The 20,106-nt window shown below is 41.2% G+C and overlaps 1 protein-coding gene across 1 annotated transcript in view; it reads left to right on the forward strand.

Moving 5' to 3' along the window:
• Positions 1-20,106, forward strand: part of TRABD2B (TraB domain containing 2B) — a 409,581-nt gene that overhangs the window by 77,543 nt on the left and 311,932 nt on the right. The window lies entirely within an intron of this gene.

Here is a 20,106-nt window from a genome sequence, read left to right on the forward strand (position 1 = left end):
TAAAGATGTTAAACAACACCGGACCCAGAACAGATCCCTGTGGAACCCCTCTTGATACCTCCCTCCAATCCAGCATCATTCCATTAATAGTTGCACTTTGTTTGCGGTTGTTTACCAATTATGTGTCCATTTAATGGTAGCTCCACTGAGCTCATATTTCTTCAGCGTACTTCTCAGAATGTCATGTGGGACTGTGTCAGAAGCCTTGCTAAAGTCCAGGTATATTATGTCCAGTGCATTCACCAAATCCAGCAAACCAGTTACCCTGAAAAAGAAGGAAATCAAGCTGGTTTGGCATGATTTGTTCTTAGTAAATCCATGCTGGCTGCTACTGATCACCCCTTCATCCTCCAGATATTTGCAAATTGAATGTTTTCTACATTGATCGAGTAGCTTCTCAGGTATCAAAGTCAGGCTGACTGGTCTATATTTCTCCGGCTCCTCCTTTTTCCCTTTTAAAAAAATAGGCACCACGTTAGCCCTTCTCCAGTCTTCCGGGACCTCTCTGTCATCCATCAGTTTACAAATCTTATTGCCAGTGGCTCCAAAATTATTCTTTCAGCCCCCTGGGGTGAATAGCATCAGGGCCTGCTGACTTGAATTCGTTCAAATTAGTCAGATTGCTGACATGATTACTTACCCCAGTCAGCATCTCTTCCCCTTTATCGTCTATGATCACTTCGCTCGTCACATTATTTTTTGTGTGAAGACTTAAGCGAAGTAGGCACTGAGAAGCTCCTTCTTATCATCTTCCGTTAACAGCTGACCTTCTCCATTGAGCAGCGGACCCACACGATCTCTGATCTTTCTTTTTTGTCTGACATATTTGTAGAACACCTTCTTGTTGTCTCTAACATTTCTTGCCAGCTGTAACTGATTCCTTGCCTTGACTTTCCTAATTTTTCCCCTACACGCTCATGCTATTCCCATGTATACTTCCTTGGTGACATGCCCCTCCTTCCATTTCCTTTATTATAACCCTTTTGTTTTTTAGATAGCTAAAAAATCTCCTTGAAAAACACTCTACAAAACAGAATAAATTAGAATGACACTGGATAATCCCAGCTGCATATATCCTGGAGCTCTGTGTAACAATGAGACTTCCGCAGGTCCTTTCTGCAAACGGAGGACCAATGGGAGGACTAGAATAGATTTTACAACCTAGCAGAGTTCTCCATCTAATGCCCGGGTTTGCTGTGTGTATATGTCTGTGTGTTAGATTCAATTCAGGCTTATCAGCTCATGCTTTTAGCTCTGGAGGTCCCTTGTTCAGGTCTGTCAGCCAAGATGGCGGCCATCACATTTGATTCAGTAGCACAGGGAGAGCTGAATCCATGACTCCATAGAGTCTGACAGAGCATCTTAAGTGGATTGGCTCAGCTGGAAATCACTTTTTTGCATATGTGCAGATTATTGGTGATGTATTAAAGAAGCCCAAAGATTTTTTTTTCTAGTTTCTAACATGTATACATTAATTATGTCTTAGAACGTGTGCACAACATTTAAAACGGTAATTAAGAAAAATATTTGCAGATTAGCAAAAGTTTATCCAAACTATCAAAGCGCCTTAGGTTGCCAAATGGGGTTGGAAAATTTGGAGAAACAGGCTTTTCTCATGGGCAAAGAATTTCAAAAGCAATTAGTGATATTCGTGCATGACTTGAGATATCTTAAAGAGGCTTGATTTTCAGAGGACTGGTTATCAGCAGGTTCTGAAAATCAGGCCCCTGTAAGTATCTTGGGTTGGGCACCTAAAGTCGCTAGTTGGTATTGAAAATCTTGTCCACGAGGTTTCCAGTCCTTGCTGCTTCCGATGAGACCCAAAGTATCACAGCAGTAACCTTTCTTGGGATGTTTTGGCAGTTTCACTCTTAATCCTGGTAGGCACCAGGAAGTGCAGAAGAGTGAAACTTCAGATACACATCTAAAACTTCCACGAACTTTGTGCCTCAGACCCATCTCCGTCTACTTATCTGGCCGTCATCTCTATAGTATGTAACCTCCTCACAAGCACTGATGGACTTATCCTCCACCCTACCCCTAAGAGGCAGAAAAATATTATCCACAGTGCAAGATAAGATACAGGGTAGGCTTGCCCAAGCTCTTAGACAAAGCTTTTGGCCAAGACTGGAACTGAATCTAAGCCTCCCGCATCCTCATCCACCAAACTATTCTTCCATCCTCAGGTTTGCGCTGTGCTCTGAAAAAGGAAGGGAATTCAGAATGGGGGGCCGGCTGATCTAGCTAGCTGGTGGAACAGTATAATAGAATCATACAACTGGAAGGGACCTCGAGAGTACAGTCCCCTGCACTCAAGGCAGGACTAAGTATTATCTAGCCCATCCCTGACAGGTGTTTGTCCAACCATCATCAGGACTGACCTGTGACAGAGGGAATATGGAGTGACAGAAGACCAAGCAGATGTAGCAAGTGAGGGAAGGGGAACGTTAAGAGACAATATCCCATAAATACGTGGCTGTTTTCAGCATGAATGGGCAGGGGGAGACCATGGATAACCAAATAGAGGGCTTTAAGGAGCGGCGACTAAATGCCAGTGGTTGTATCCAGTTGATTACCTAATGCCATGCTCCAAAGTGCAGGCGTTTTATTAGCTGAAACTGTTTTCTGCTTGTGTTCTCTGCAAACCTTGCCACAGGGACAAGAAGTACCTTGTTTGTGCGGGGCAAAGAATGGCACTTAAGCATGGTGTGTTGAAGTACCCCTCACATTTAAATTCTACTCTTCAAAGCCCTGCTTCCTGGATACAAAACTTGTTATGTTTCCAACAGAAGGTTTACATAGGTAAGCATCAGGTAAAGCACAAGGGTGTGAAGCCAGCCGTGTATATAAACCATTAAACAATTTCAATGCAAAGCTGCTCAAAATGTCTATTAAACTTAACAGTACTATTAAAAGTTCACGTTTAAGGTTTCTTTGTTTCTAGCAAAGGCGCTTTGAAACATGAATAAGGCATACAAAATTAGCCTTTTCTCAGTACCTACTTTTACACCAAAGACAAAATGTCCCGGTCCATCCCCCACAATTGGTCTTGGTCCAATTCTGTGCTTGCTTTTAAATTTTCTGAAGTGTAAATGTTCTCTTTATGAAATGGGCTACAGTCCTTGCCCATGCAACTCTCTCCTAAAGAGGTGTTATTTTTAATATCTGAAGGGCAGGCATTTCATTTCATAAAGATAGCTTGTTCAGAGGGGGAAATAAAAATCTCACTTGACGAATGCAGCGTCTCCCGGTGATCTTCAACTCCAGGGGCGTAGGGGAACGGGACAGAGGGCAGGGGCCATAATACTCTTCTGTATTCCCTGTCCTACAGTACGTGTGGCTTTGGATATCATTCCCAAAAACTAATTCTGTGGTATAACTGTAGCCACATAATAATGTTTTTAATACATGCACCAGCACAAGAATGCAGCGTAAAGGATGATATATTAAAGGCTGCTGAGGCTCTGTTAAGAGAAGGCGATGGCCTTTAACAGACCCATTCCATTCTGTATGTTCGGTGGTAAATGGTTTAATAGGAGCCTGTCTGATGGGAAGGGGAAAAAAACAAGCAGAAACCCAATACTTGGAATCAGCTAGTAAGACAAAACATCTCTGTTGGTGCAAATGGGCACACCTCCATTGCCTGCAGTCGAGTTTTTGATCATTCAGACCAGTAGTTGGCTCATCATCCTTCCAGCTTAAATGGGAATTTCTTACTGAAAACCTGTGTGTGGGCTCAAGGTGCAAATCGTGGATTTGGCTCTATTTCCAGATTTTAGGGATGTAGGGTCCCCTAGGTGTTAGCAGTATGTTCGACCCATTATAAAGGTTTGCAAAAAGTGGAGCCCGATCTGGATCTGTCATCTGAATACTTCCCAGTTAATATTCTTTATTTCTGGGGTTTTGGTTTGGACTAATTGTTAATCATTTCTGATTCTGGGTCTAGGGGACATATATCTGGTTTACCGTTTTGGGAAACAGCTTAGACTAGAGGAATGGGAAATCTTTAGCCTTACCTATTAAATCAACACAGGAGCCATTCTCCAGAAATTGTTGGGGACTGACTGCTGAGCGGAGGAGAAATTGTGCAAATTTATTCTGACCACATTTCTCAACATCATGTTTGTTGTGTTTGGAATGGACTGTATAGCTTTGCTCTCTCTCTCTCTCTCTCTCGGCACATAGTAACTACACTATATGCTTACCAGACTGATGAACCAAGGTTGTTTCATCTTTCCCGTCATTTGAAGAAAAGGGAAGGAGGGGAACACCCTAAGCAAAACAGTCAGTTGTTCAATAAGCAAAAATGCTTTCTCAAGAACAGCATATATCTTACGAAATGTAACCCTGGCTGTGAAAGAAAATAGCTGTGGATAGCTTGCCAGATTTATCTGGGTATATATATCACACTTCATCGATTCCCTGCCATTACAGAGGGCTTGTGGCATTGGTGCATCTCGGTCTCTTCTCTTCTCTGCCAGTGGCACACAATGTATTGGTCTTCTGAGGGCTGTAATGCTTTGACCTAAATTTGGTTGTTGGGTTTAGTGGGTGGGTGGGTGGGTGTTGTTGATGGCCTGTGATATATAGGAGGTCAGTCTAGATGATCTGGAGGTTCCGTCTGGCCTTAAATTCTATGGCTGTATAACTCTAGAAACAATACATACGACCTTTCTCTTCACCATTTACAGATTAGAGCATAATTGAGAGGAGATGATAATAAAAATGGCAGAGCCAAAGAGGGACCCACAGTCCAGAAGTCCTTTCACTGCATTATGCGGCCATCCATCATCACCAATGCTTCAAGCCCTGGTGGAAGAAGTAGTCTGATCTGATGCTTACAGAGATCCTCTGATTATAACCCATGTCTCAGGAGACTAGCATTTGACTCCCAATATGAACAGCCAAAATATAGAGGAATTTATTTTTTAGTGTTAATGTCATGGGACAAGGTAGGAACTTCTCTGGTAACAGAAAGAATAATTAGATGCCAAATGAATACTGGTTTTTTGGCACTAATATAGCAGTTCTGTGATAAAATGACTTGTTATTTCTTCCAGGTTTTTTATTATTTACATGTAAAATAGCTGTGCATGCAGCAGTATCCTGAAAGCAGAGACTGCAACAGAATGACCTTTCTCAACGAAGTTATGAAGTGTGACCTTCAGATGATTAGTTTCAGGGAATTTCTCCTGAACATTTGCTGGTTTTATTCTCAGGATTTATTGTACCCCAAATTTACCTTTGTGTGAAATTTCAATTAAATGGCTATTTTCACTTCAAAAGCACACGAAAAGTGCAACAGTTAAGGTTTCTTTTTTCTCATGCAAAGTTCACTTCCACCCAAGAAGCAGGCCAGATTTTTGCCTTAAAAAGAACCTCTGTTTTCATCTAAAATTGGCAACGGGTTTGCTTGAAATACCTTTGCAACATTTTTTTTTTTGCCAAGATCAGCTCATTTTAGTTCATCACAAAGTGCAAAACCACATGAGTTTTTACACTGTTTTTCATTTTCTCATGGCTATTCCATGCACCTTTTACTCCTGCATAATTCAAATCTTTCTTCTTCCTTCTCAGTTTAGTTGAAGTAGAATTATCCAGATAATAGATAAAAAGCTTTTTTTTTTAAATGAACAATAGTTATATTAAAGGTTGAAATCTTACAGATACAGAAACAACAGCCGTGGTTATATATTAATGAAGGGGAGTGAGATGCACTATAAGAATATGTCATCTAGGAGAAAAAAAAGGAATGGAAGATGCTGCAAGTTTAAAATGCTTAGGAAGCTCATTTCGTTCACCAAACCAGTCTGATGGTTCGGAGAACTAGGTTCTGTTCCTAATTTTGCTACTGATTTGTTGCATGACCATGAGCAAACCAGTGCACCTCAGTTTCCCCATCTGTAGAATAGGAATAATGAGCCTTACCCTCTGTTGCAAAATACTTTTGAGATTTCTGGCTAAAAAACCCCAGAAGGCTAAAATGAGAGATGACTATTTTAGTTAAAGGTTTCAGAGTAGCAGCCGTGTTAGTCTGTATCCGCAAAAAGAAAAGGGGTACTTGTGGCAGCTTAGAGACTAACAAATTTATTTGAGCATAAGCTTTCGTGAGCTACAGCTCACTTCATCGGATGCATTCAGTGGTTAAAGTGTCTCAGTTTAGAGGGAAATGCAGGCAGAGATATTTTATTCACTATATCTACATAGCAAGAAGAATGCTCAGCACTTCTAAAAAGTGAGACCAGGGTGTCCTGTATTTCAAAAGTTAGAGATAGTAGAAAAAGGTGAATAATGCTTGATGCTTTTCACAGAAATATTTAATCAACATTTCAAATGTTTGGAAAATGTTGACCACTCTAGTAGCTGATTGGAAAAGATCGAACCAAAAAAATGCGAAAATATTCTGGACACATTTTTTGGTTGAAATTTTGAATATTCAAAATTGCATCCAGCTCTAGTGACAATGTAACAGGAAGTCTAATGACAGTGGTGACCCCCGTTTACCTGATTCCCTGTTCCATGCCTTAACTGAAACTATCCTTCCTCTCTGCAAGGGACTAAGAGGATTCTAGAATCCGCTATATAACCACTTTGAAACTCTCTGTCATATCCATACATTCAAAGGATGAGATGAGCTGAATTCCCTAAACAGAGATTAACTAAAGTCAGTGGAGCTGCATGGAGTTCACTCACTGAGGATGTATTAGGGCCGGATCAGTGAGGTCTGATTCTCCATTGCCTTGCACCTTGTTTAGTCATTTACACCAATGCAAAGTAAGGGCAAGTTGTCCCTGGTATAAATGACAACATAAGGTAGAAGGTACAGTGAATTAGGGCCTGGGAGTTTTGCCATTGATGTTAACGGGTTCTGGGTTGGGCCTCTAATCTATTTCCAGCAAAGCCTGGAGGCTGATGACGCATCAGCAAAATGGCAGCCCAATTTGTGAGAGACACCAGGACCATACACATCTATAGAGACAGTGACACAGTATTTCTTAAGGTGGGGGAGGGGAAGGGACAACAACAAAAAATACCAATCTCGTTTTATAAACTCATTCCTTAATATATGCTCTTATATGGTAAATATGTACTTAGCCATGTAAGGTAAAACTAATTGCTTCAGTTTTCCTTTCACTCAAAGACTGGAGATTCCCTCTACCTTAAAAAATAAAAAAAGTCCAATTTTGTTTCTTTGCTCTGCAGGAATCAGTTGCGGGGCAGGGGGGGGGAGAGTGTGTTTCAGCTGCCGCCTGGGCTTTTCCGGGTTAGTTTTCACCATGTGAAATTATGAAGTATATACTCAAAGGTTCAAACAGAGGAAAATTGGTGATTGCTGCAGACTCCGTTGGGTGGGTAGCAAGCAGTCTCTTTAAAAAAAAAAAAAAAGTTTTCTTTTTTCTTCTTCTTCCAAGAGACTCTTTGAGAATGAACTGGAAGAAGCATTTTTTTATTATATCCTGTAATCATATTTGAGTATCTTATTTTGGCTCTTTGCTGCAAGACCACCCTGAAGGTGGCCATCCTCCCACGCACACACATGCACAATTTTGCTATGCATAAAGCCATAAATTTATCACAAAAATATAGGAACTGAGGTTGCTGGAGGATTGCAAGGCAGTGTGCATCGAGATGGGAAGTCTGCATATGTTGGAAGGAATGCCATTGATTACATGCGTTTGCATTTTTATCACCTGCTTACCATTCCCACATAGGTAATAGAAATATACCCATTGCACAGAGCATGGCGGTGTAATGAAAAGGTTTTATTGGCACAAGCTGGGATGGCTTGAGTAGCAAAGACATGAGTGAGTTCTGAAGGCATTCCCAGATGCGTGCCAAGAAAACATTTACACCCTATTAGACAATGAAGAAGATTCACAGAAATAATACTTGGGATAAAAAAAAAATAGGGACATAAACCCTCATGTTTCAGGGCATCAGCCAACCCTAATTGTCTGGGTTTAGGGAGGAACATCTGCTATGGGCATACTGTTCCCTAGCTGTTCTTTGTGGTGCTTCTTGCACCATCCTCTGAAGTATCTGGCACTGATCTCTTCAGAGGCAGGATACCACACTAGATGGACCAACTGGTTTGACCTGGTCTGGCAAGTCTTATGTTCTTCTTATGAATTCTATATAGGTCATATATTATACATATTTTGTAAAAGATTTGATTGGGGCTCTTTCTCATATCAGTCTGCCTATAATTCTGGTTTCTTAGTGACTGTTCCAACTCCTATTGAAATCAGTGTGCATCTTTCCTTTGACTTTAGTAGGAATTGGATTTGTCCCTTAGTTACTATGAGTCCAAAAAGAAGGGAAATTATAACTAATCCATTTTAGAAACCTCTAAAACTGATCTAAATTGGCTTTGTGATATCCTGGGCTGGAAACAAAAAGTCTTAACACATCAGAAAAGGAAGTTTCTGGGGTTTCTAATAGCATAAAGCTGCTGCTCCAAGCCTTAGGTTGTTCTGAGATATTAGACTTTAAACACGGCACTGGTCCAGAGTTGAATCTACAGTTAACCTATAAATGTGCACCTAGGCTCTACAGTGGGATTTGTCCTGTTGAAAAACGTCATTTGGTTTCATAAACGCTGACTGAAGTTTGAAAATGTGCTTGTAAATGAGCCTCATTAGAGCTGGTAGAAAAATGCCGAACAATTGTGTGAGAATTTCAAAACATGCTTACAAACATTTTTAAATTTGTTCATGATTCTTTTTTTTGTCAAAATCTTGAAAATTTGTTGTGTGAGCTACCAACACCATGGGTCCACAGAGCTACCATATTCCTCCTTCTATGTTGTGTGGGCAGGAGTGAAGCCCAGAAAATGGGCAGTCTTGGTCCCCCCCGCATTCCACTACATAGAGATCAGCATATCTATGCTGGTGCCCTGGGGGAGGTCCACCAAGTCAGGCATAAGTGGGGTGCAATGTACTTCTCTCTCCCCTGGAGCAAGTGAGACACTGAGTGACCCCCCCCCCCAAACTATTTCAACTATTTCAGGATATCCCACCACATGGGAGCTATAGTTCCTCATGTCCCCATCCTTTTCTGTGGGCTGAGCTTCCCAGCCAGACTACATATCCCATGATCCATCATGGCCAGAGACTCCCAGGATGCAACCACATCCCCTCACCGGGAGGTGAGACCATGGTGCATTATGGGCGATGTAGTCTGACCAGAGAGTCCAACCTACAGAGGAGAATGGGATTATAAATGGCTGGAAGTAGAGCTCTGTTGAGGCACCATGACAGCATTTACAATTTGAAATATTTCAGTTATTTATTTATTTATTTTCTTTTTTCTTTTTGCCAAAATGTTGATTTTTTTTCCCGTAGGAAAAGGACATTTTCTGACCATCTCTAACTGAAAGTCATGGTCTGCCTCTTAGTTTGCCCCGGGGCATCACAGTGTTTGCCCGTGCTCAAAGCTTGTGGCAAATACATGATTTACACCAATATAATTATGCTGGATTCTGGCAAGAGAAGGAGGACTGGAGAACACTCCACAATGTATGTGCCACGTGCCAAAGTCAGTGTTAAACTAGGCCCAGTTCTGCAATGAGCTCTGTTTGCGTTGGGCCCTGCAGAGCCCCATGGTTGTAATAGGTGCCGTAGATTGTAAACTCTTTGGGGTGGGTATCTCTTTCTAAATGCTTGTGTGGTGCCCAGAAAGTAAGACACCCACGAGTGTGAATGGGGCCTAGTGTGTACTGCAATATAAATAACAGCAGGATCTTTCATTTTGCATTTTATGCTAACTGTGCAGTGCTGACATCCCAGTAACTTATGATCTGACCATGCAAAGTACCCTTGCCTTCAACAGGAATGGAGGGGGCTCCCCATAAGGGAATGCTGAGCGCCTTGAGAGATTGGTCCTATTGCTTTTTGCACCTGGGCTAACTTTGGTGGGACCAAGAGGTCAAACCACGCTCCTGCTCTCACTGAAATCAGTGGCAAACATTTCATTGACTTCAGTGGGGGCAGGCTAGTCCCTGATCCTTTTGAAACATGAACTCTTGCATACTGGGGCATGGGAAGGCCAATCAGCAAGTGAGGGGAAGCGGGATAATCAGGCCATGCCTTTCTGAGCCTGTGTGCTGCTGGGAAATGCATTAAAAAGCCCCAAGTGTGATCATTTATGGGTGTATAATTCTTATGGTTATAGTTCTATGGAGCTCCTGACATAATGTCAAACGTAAAACATCCGGCTCTGGTGTCTGATGCTCCCAGCCAAATCAGTAAGAGTTTTGGTATAGATTTCAATAGGAATAGGATTGGGCCTTTAGAGAATACCTGTGAGACCACCATTCCTCAGGTGAGATTTTCCAAAGGGGCCTCACTGAGTTAGGCACCCAATTCATTCAATAGGCACTGGGTGTCAAAGGGCCAGATTTTCAATTACTGTGTATTTATGTGCCTAAAGATGCAGATAGTCACCTACTGGAATTTTCACAACCACTTAACCACAACCACTGGCACCTCAGAACACGTGGGTTTGATTCCCAGCTCTACCAATCCTTGTTAGGTGACTTTGGGCAAGTAACTTCACCCCAGTGCCTCAGTTTCCCCATACGTAAGACAGAGATCCTGATACCAACCTCCTTTAGAAAGTGCTTTGATATCTACTGATGGAAAGTGCTATATAAGAGTTAGGTATTAATAATGAGAGTAATTAGCTTCAACTAGTGTGGATTTAGCTTGTGGCCAGCACTAAGGTGGTCTGGCGGTGAGTCAATAGGGAAGTGAATAACAACCTTTGACACCATTTGATCTGAATATGCTGGCCTGAAAATTCTCTAGTGATTAAGGAGTGGTATATCTTTTCTGCTCTTTTTTTCTTTCTGTGTGTCAGTGATCTGGAGCCTGCCGTAGAGTAACAGACTGTAGTAATCTCTTTCAGATGCTTCAGTGTCTGTCTGTCTATACCCTGGGCCAGATCACGAGTGAATAGGATCATGAAAACCAGAATAAAACAACACAGCAGCCATTCAGTATGAAATGATGGAAATTGGTGGGGGGAGAGAGGCTGTTTTCTTTAATTTGGAGAGTTCATCGCTGCTTCTCAGTTGTCATTTATTAGGCTTAAGTGTGCTGCAGCTCAAATAAACCATGACGTAAATAAAATGGGGAAATATTTTGTCAGTTTCAGAAACTAGCCATGTGTTGCAATCAGATGTGCATGAATAAAAAAAATACCACCAAGTAAGGGCGGTGTATAATACCAAAGGAGGACTTGGCTCATGCTTTGAAGAACAGAACTGTGGCCCTTATTACTGGCTGACTTTCTCCCAGCACCCCTGCTTAAGTGTTTGGTCTTAAACTAGGTTCAAAGGGGGCAGATGACAAAAGCACACAGGTAAGCATAAAAAAGGTGACCTTAACAGAGGTCTAGATGCTGGGGGCGACATGGAAAATTATAGTAGGGCCTGAGGAGTGACAAGAGGGAAATCAGTGGGGGAATCTGCTCAACATCTTAAATTAGAGAGACAAGGTGGGTGAAATATTTGTCTTGGACCTACAGAAGATGGTCCAATAAAAGATATTACCTCACCCACCTTGTCACTCTAGTTTCCTGGGACGAACACAGCTACAACAACACTGCAAACATCGTAAATGCCTATGCACAAAAGCAAGTAACAATATTCCCTCTAATTTTTGACAGGCCGTGTGTGCAAAAAATTTCTTCTGTGCAAATTGTTGTGCTTCTGTACAAATTTGTGTGTGTGTGGTGTTTCACTGTGTGCGCGGGGTTTAGGATCTGTGTGCGTGCACAGCTTAGAGGGAACAGTGGCAAGGAGTATGGGGAATAAACAGGAAGAACTGGAAGTATTAGTACATAAGTGAAATTGTGACTTAATTGACGTCAAAGAGAGTTGGTGGGCTAAGTCTCATGACTGGAACTTTGGTATAGAGGGGAACAGCTTAGTCAAGTATAAGCAGGACAAAAAGGGAGGAGGTGTTGCATCATACATCAAAAATATATACACTTGTTTTGAGGTCCAGAAGAAGGTGAGAGGCAGACCAGTTGAAAGTCTCTGGGTAAAAGTAAAGGGGTAAAAGATAGGGGTCGTGTCATGGTGGGGGTCTAATATAGACCAAATCAGGAAGAGAAGGTAGATGAGGCATTTCTGGAATAAATAACAGAAATATCCAAAACACAAGACCTGGTTGTAATGGGGGACTTTAACTATCCAGCCATCCATTGGAAATGTAATATGGCAAAACACAAAATTTCCGATAACTTCTTGGAATGTATTGGAGACAACTTTTTGTTTCAGAACGTTGAGGAAGTAACCAGGGGGGCAGCCATTTTAGACTTGATTCTGACCAACAGGGAAGAATTGATAGCAAATCTGAAAGTGAAAGGAAATTTGGGTGAAAGTGATCATGAAATAATAGATTTCATGATTCTAAGAAAAAGAAGGAGTGAGAGGAGCAGAATAAGGAGAATGGACTTCAAAAAAAGCTGACTTCAACTCACTCAGACTTTAGCAGAACTGGTAGGTAAGGTACAGTTCTGTTCAAAATATTCATCAATGATTTAGATAATGGCATAGAGAGTACACTTATAAAGTTTATGGCTGATACCAAGTTGGAAGTGGTTGCAAGTGCTTTCGAGGATAAGATTAAAATTCTAAGGGATCTAGACAAATGGGAGAAATGGTCTGAAGTAAATAAGATGAAATTCAATAGGGACAAATGCACAGTACTTCACTTAGGGAGGAACAGTCAGTTGCACACATTCAAAATGGGAAGTGACTGCCTAGGAAGGAGTACTGCGGAAAGGGATCTGAGGGTCATAGTGGACTACAAGCTAAATATGAGTCAACAGTGGAACACTGTTGCAAAAAAGCAAACATCATTCTGGGATGTGTTAGCAGGAGTGCTGTAAGCAAGACACAAGCAGTAATTCTTCTACTCTACTCCATGCTGATTAGGCCTCAGCTGGAGTATTGTGTCCAGTTCTGGGCTCTACATTTCAGAAAAGATGTGGACAAACTTGAGAAATCCCAGAGAAGATCAAGAAAAATGATTAAAGCTCTAGAAAACATGACCTATGAGGGAAAATTGAAAAAACTGGGTTTGTTTAGTCTGGAGGAGAGAAGACTAAGAGGGACCTGATAATAGTTTTCAAGTACATAAAACGTTGTTACAAGGAGGGAGAAAAATATTCTCCTTAACCTCTGAGGATAGGACAAGAAACAATAGGCTTAAATTGCAGTAAGGGCGGTTTAGGTTGGACATTAGGAAAAACTTCTTAACTGTCAGGGTTCATTCCCTCTGAAGCACCTGGAATAAATTGCCCAGGGAGGTTGTGGAATCTCCATCACTGGAGATTTTTAAGAGCAAATTAGACAAACACCTGTCAGGGACACTTACTCCTGATTCAGCACAGGGGACTGGACTAGATGACCGCTCGAAGTCCCTTCCAGTTCTATGATTATATGTTAATGAACATGTTGCTAAGGGCAAATCTGATCTTTCATGGGAGTGTTGAACTGAAGAGGCAGGAGAGCTGGCAGGGATGGATTACAGGGATATCCCTGATGGATTGATTGATGAGATGATATCATGTATCTGCAAAGGGACTGCTAATCCCATGCATGCTGCAGAACTGTTCATGTGACAGGGGTATTCAGCAACCACAAAAGCTATTGCAAGTAGTGGGATTACTCATCTAAAGGATGACTATCCATATGAGCAAGAACTGGGCTTTTAGATTGTGGGCTGAACCCTTGTCTGCAATTTGTTCTGTACAGCACTGACCATGCTGTATGTTATATAATATACCAAACAAAACAAAAAGAAAACCTTGCATTAAAAGAATGTTAAGGTTGCAATGTCAAGCACTCAAAAGTTGGGAAATGCCAGATTTAAGATTGACCATGTTGACACACTCCATGGGAAATTTCAGTGTGAAGAGGTAACGTTAGGTGATACCCATGTCATCAGTGGCGGAACTCTGCGATCAATTTTAGAGACATGCGGTAATTTATCATACACCTTTCACCCTCTGCCCTCTCATCCATCTCTTTGACGATTTCAAATAATCCCATTTTCCAAAAAAATTGCCCCCCACAAAAATATTTCTTCTTTGTTCCCCCAAATGTGGATTTCCTGATCCTAATCACAACTGCTGGAGGACCATGATGGTCAGGATTCAGTTATAGATCAGTGCCAACTTTCCTAGACATACAAATGTCACCACATTCAATGGGAATTTGGCACCTACCTGCCCTTTGTGCATTAGAAAATCTCCTCCTTAATTATTTTCTTGATGAACAGGATCTTGACATCCCATTTTTTTATTAATTTTTTAAGTTTAGGAGCAACATTTTCAAAATCGGCTACTGACTTTGGGTGCCCAGTTTGAGACATGTTAAGTTTCTCAAGTTGACCACATCAACCCAAAGGTAGTGACCACTTTTGAAAACGTTAACATATCCTATTTTCTGAGTGATACAATAAGGGAAGTTCATTCCCTCTGAAGCACCTGGCATTGGCCATTGTCAGAAGACAGGATACTGGGCTAGATGGACCATTGATCTGACCCAGTATGACTGTTCTTATACTCTAAGTGGGGGATGGGAGGGAAGAGACTTTTTAGTCATTATTTGTAAAGAACTAATAAAGACTGGGAGATGTTACAAGAAGTCTAGCTAATAAAAGCAGTGTCAGTAAATAGGTAGATAGCATAAGGCCATCGATTGGTACATAAGTATAGGGTCTGTTGATTCAGTAGAGGAGTTGTTATGCACTGCAAATAGCTCTCTTTGGGCAGCTCTTAACAGGAGAGTCTTTGCAGATGTATCAATAGGGATTTTGCCTGAGAATGGACTTCAGGATTTCACTTAGCAATGTGAGACCTTGCTACAGCTGTCTGCAATTGAATCTTTGCTGGGAAGCGGAGAAAAATCACTGCTTTGTATTTTGTGAGAGGAGATGCTCAGGTTTGTGGATTAGCAATGTGTGAATTAGCAAGGTTCGGCTGCATTTAAATGTCTGCCCCCATGCATGACACCGTGTGTCTGTTTTAAATGGGAATATCGCACTCTGCCAGATGATGTAAATTTGCCAAGCACTATTGACTTCAGTTGAGCGATGCCGATTTACACCCACTGATGTTCTTGCCCCTTTGAGTTTAGACTGGGCCTTAGCAGAAATTTAATACTGCTCTAAAGTTTTTTAATTATGACCCTACCACGGTTTCTGCATGATTTCCTGGAATTCATTGTACGTTCCGTAGGGCGTGTAAATCAGAAAGCACAGCACATGGCAGAGGGGGCTGAGCAGGAGGAGTTCCTGGATGCCCTCGTAAAACTTTAAAAGGTTTGAATGTCAAATTGAAACCCTTGGGGCCCTAAAACTTGAGTCTCAGGGCACTTCTACCTGCTGTTTCATCACATAAGCCTTTCACTGTTCATGAGCTGCAAACCCAAGATGATTATGACTTCCATTTCCCTGCAGTGTATTTAATTTCCCTTTACTGTTGTCATCATGCCCATGTCTGAACCACCTTTCATCTCCTCCTACCACTCATCATCCTTTCAGTTGCAGCCAGTGATGCATAGTCTTTTTAAATAGAGTGTTCCTTGTAGGCTCTTATATCAAAATCTGTTTAACCTCTTGTGCTTTCAAGCTTAAGGAGAAATCAGTGTGCATTAGCAGCTTCATGTGTAACTGCACTGAGTATGAAGAGTCAGGGAATATACAAAGGGATACTGGAGTGTACAGGGATAAATGCCATCAGGGCTAGCTGGCTGGCTTGCTCTCTCACTTCAGTGGATTAAATGTTTGCACGCTGACTTTGACCCATTCCGACAGAAAATATCCCTGCTGGGCCAGATGCAGAAGGCTGTGGACGCTTGCTGTGTGCTGACCTGTAGAGGTTCTTGGAGGAGGACAAGCCAATGCAAATGCGTCCAGCACACCACCCACCACGCCCTAGACTTGGTCCATTTGATCATTCTCCACTGGGACTGTGGGGGATTATTCCAGATAAGGCTGTGGGCATGAAAGATGGCTGCAGTCTGACTGCATGGCTGGGATTGCTTCAAAGCATGATATAAAAATACCTGGTAGAGTTAGGAAGACTCTGATCCCCTCTCCCATCACACCAAAAGCAGTTCTCCAGGGGCCCCTTCATCCCTGATCGCCATGGTTTTGTTTAAGGAGGAGAGTGCCTCATCCTCAGTGCTGCGGGGAGTCTTCCTCCTTCCTCTCTACTCCCCATTCATCTATCTATTTATGTGGCTACTACAAAATGGGGATGGACCTCATCCACTGTGGCGTCTGCTATGGTGTAATATAGCAGAATGACCCCATAGGGACACAGATGCTTCAGAGATGATTTATCTGATTGCAGGGCACCACTGGGGCTCACTCCTGGGTCAGTGAAGCAGCCGCCAAATAGCTGAACTAACTTCCTATCAACACTCCGGGTTTCTGCTAGAAGTAGCTTTGGGTCGCTGCTCTCAGGTTATATGAAGTAGAATGTCCTTGTCCCACTGCAGGACGGAGGTGTTACCAGAGCAGTATGAAACTGTTAGTTTTCGCTTGGCCACCTGCAAATGTTTTCAGGGAAAATATACGAGGTGCAAACAAGTCAACCCCAACCCCAAATTAGCTTTTTTGCTTAGTCAGGAAATGGGGCTCTTTGGGGGGCATTTTCAGGGACAGCTTGAATTTCTTCACATGGGTGAGCTTCCTTCAGTGCCTCTTACTGGACCAATCCTCGTCCAAACCACTTGGAAGCCCGCAGCAAGCTCTCACGGGGCAGTTTGTACAATCGGAAGAGGGGGTTCTCAATTCAGCTGTAATATCAAAGTTGGGAACTCCCTTATAAACTCTGAAATTCACATCACCTGAAAACAATAAAAGAGAGAACTCTTTTTGACCATTCTCCCTTTTTTTTTTCTAAAATGTTCTGCAAATAACCTACTTAGCAAAACACATTTTAAGTAGAAGTTAGTGAACATCAGTTTCCAAACTGGATCCTATCATTTGACGACAAACCTGCAAGCGAGATGGAAAATATGTGATAAACTAATCTCCCTAAACCACGTATTTCCTAACACCAATGAGGCTCCTATCAAATTAGGGCTTCTTGTACATTTCCGGCCCACCCATTTATTTTACCAGCCAAGTTTTATAATATTATAAAATAAATAATTGAGTAGGTTTTCGTTATGAGGTTCAGAAAGCCATCAGTATGTATTGGCTTGTCGTGTTTCAAAGCACTTTGTTAATGAGGGATGGTTAGAGAAAACAATTCCACCTCTCTTAATGTTTCCTCATATTTGGACCCATTTTTGACAATTTTGAAATATTTGATTAATTTTTGTTTTCACCAATGAGTTTTTACTTCCCCCTCACCTCTGACCTCCGCTTCTGGGTTTGGACATGGATAAGAGCAGCAGCGCTGAAATATCCTGGAGTGGGCTGATCCCTGATGTCTGTGGTCCAATCAGAAGCTGGGAGCACTAGAAATCCTGTAAGAGAATCTGTCTCAGAAAAATTAGTTGTTGGGGCTTGAGTTTGCAAACCGCAAGAGGGGTGGCTTCAGTCTGGGTTCCATTATATTCAAACCACCACTGTTTGTGGGAAAGAGATACTCCGCTCAAAATGTCCTGCTTTATCCTACCTTTAATTCTTATCCAACCCAAAGCTAAAATGTGAATCCTTCAAGATGTCTCTATCACTGACATTAATACGGTACATAAAATGTAGCACTGCATTGCCGCGGGTTTAGTAGACAAACTAGTAGACAAACATTGAAGATGTTCATCATATGTTGTATGATTTCCAGGTTCTCTTTCATTTGACCAGTATGGTTTTCCTTTTAGCCGCAGAAATCCCCCACACACATTGGCCAACTTCTATTCCCATTTATGGTGTGAGCAGAGTCTGGCCTATCTGTTCCACATATTGTTCTACTAATAGCCAAGTGAGTGATTCCTCTTGACTGAGCTCAGTATACCTTCTCAGTCCTTAGAAATCCCACTGAGCTGCAGCTTAGTAATGGACTGGTGAGCCCAAGGTGGTGGCGTTGGTTATATACTGGATGTGAACCACATTGAGCATCTAAAGAAAATCCCATATAACTTCACTTCCAATTTGCGCACATAAACAAGTTAATAGCAAGCAGGAACCTTTTATAAGTCACTTTACTTTAATTGACATATCATTTTAATTGGCAATTATCTTAATTGATACACAGGGCATAAATATTGTGCTCTGGAAAGCTTCCAGGCCTCCTTTATTAGAGTATTAAGCCACAACATATGCAGATTATATTGAAATACCACTGTAGCATTTGTTGCAAGAAATCTCTCTCTCTCTCTCCCTCTCTCTCTCTTTCTTTCTAATATTGGAGACAGATGTAAAATATAAGACTATATTATATATATTAGCAGAAAAATGATCATAAAGACATATTGAATATAATTGTCAACATAGTCTCTTAAATAATTTCAAATGATCCCTTCTAAGGGGTTTCTACAAGTTTTAACACTCTACTTTTGTGGAAATCGGCTTTCAAGTCAGTCAGTGTGGAGATTAGATCCAAAGATTTAAAACCCCCAGAGATCAAAAGCAGATGCTCTTAGAAGACATTTCAGCCGAGACAGGCCGTCTGGGGACATTGTTTCAGCGGGAAAAGACAATTTATCATTAAAACATGAAAGCCTCAGTTCAATAATAACCAGATGTATATGAAAAAAAGATGGGTGTCAGGGTCTTGATTCATTTGTCTCCCCTTAGAAATCATCTTTATCCAGTACTTAGGACCCGAGTGCGGATTCTTTGATGCCAAGACATAATATAAGGAAAACTGAAACATTTCACATTGTAAATCCTTAGCAATTGTCAAAGAAATTTTAATCATATAAAAATCCGGGGTGCCCTAGGTAAAGATAAGCAGCAATCAACTTGAGGAACAGAGTCTGTGGGTTAGAATAAAGAGAGAGATGGTCTGGCAAGTGTATTCCAATGTTTTCTCCTTTTTTCCATCAACTGTTCTTTCACAAAATTAAATTCAGCAACAATGCATTGCCTTGACATATAGGACCTTTTTTCTAAATACTTTGCAAGCATTAGCTAATCCTTTCTCTATGTAAAATAGGTATTGTTGTACCCATTCACATGTAGGGAAACTGAGGCACTGAGGGAACAAGTGACTTGTCCACTGTCAGTATGAGAGTCAGGTAGCAGAACCCAGGAATCCCAATTTCCCAATCCCCTGCTCTAACCACTAGAGAGCATTCACTCCACAGTAAAGTATATAGTACTGTCACACAGGAAATCCAGCTGTAGTTCCCTATGTGTGGCAAGTAGATTGTCCTCTTCATTCTGCATTTTAGTTTTGGCTTACATGCCTTGCTATGGGATAGCAGGTGTAATTAATGACAATATTTGTTATTAAGTGTTTGAAATGCATTGGAGCAATCCTAATTCAGTGGGTTTAAGATGCAGTTTAATAGTGTTTTGGGAAGGAGTGCAGCTAAGCAGTTAGAGCAGGCAACTCTTGCTTTTTAGTCTTGGATCTGCTACTGAATAGGTCTCAGATCACTCTATGTGAGTCTCCGCTAACCCATCTGTGAAATGAATAAAAAAAAATCTTGCCTATCTCACAGGAGCACTATAAGGTTTTGTGGATGAAAAGTGCAACATACATATTCTACTTACTGCCTCAAGAACTCTGATTTCTTATTGGGCTGGACAGAGCTGGTCTGGACTTCTCCAACTAAACATTTTTTACTTTAGAAAATACCGATCAATTGAAACACAAACTGTTTGTGGGAAAAGATCTGCTTGGATGCATCGCCTGATTTGAAAAAAAATGGACAACAATTTTGACATTTTCAAAATGAAAAGGTTTGTTTTCTGGTTCAAAACACCCTTTTTCCAGTTTGAAATTTTAGTTTATTTCTACTAACAGCAACAACAAAGGTTAGAAAAAAAGAAGTCAAAATGAAAATGAAATATCTTCAAAATTATCAAAACAAAATGTTTTGACAAACCAGATCTGATTTTTATTATTATTATTATTTTATTATTGATTCATGAAAATTTGGGATATTTCAAATGTTTGTTCCAG

This window comes from Eretmochelys imbricata, chromosome 8 (assembly GCF_965152235.1).
Source record: "Eretmochelys imbricata isolate rEreImb1 chromosome 8, rEreImb1.hap1, whole genome shotgun sequence".
NCBI classification, from domain to species: Eukaryota; Metazoa; Chordata; order Testudines; family Cheloniidae; genus Eretmochelys; species Eretmochelys imbricata.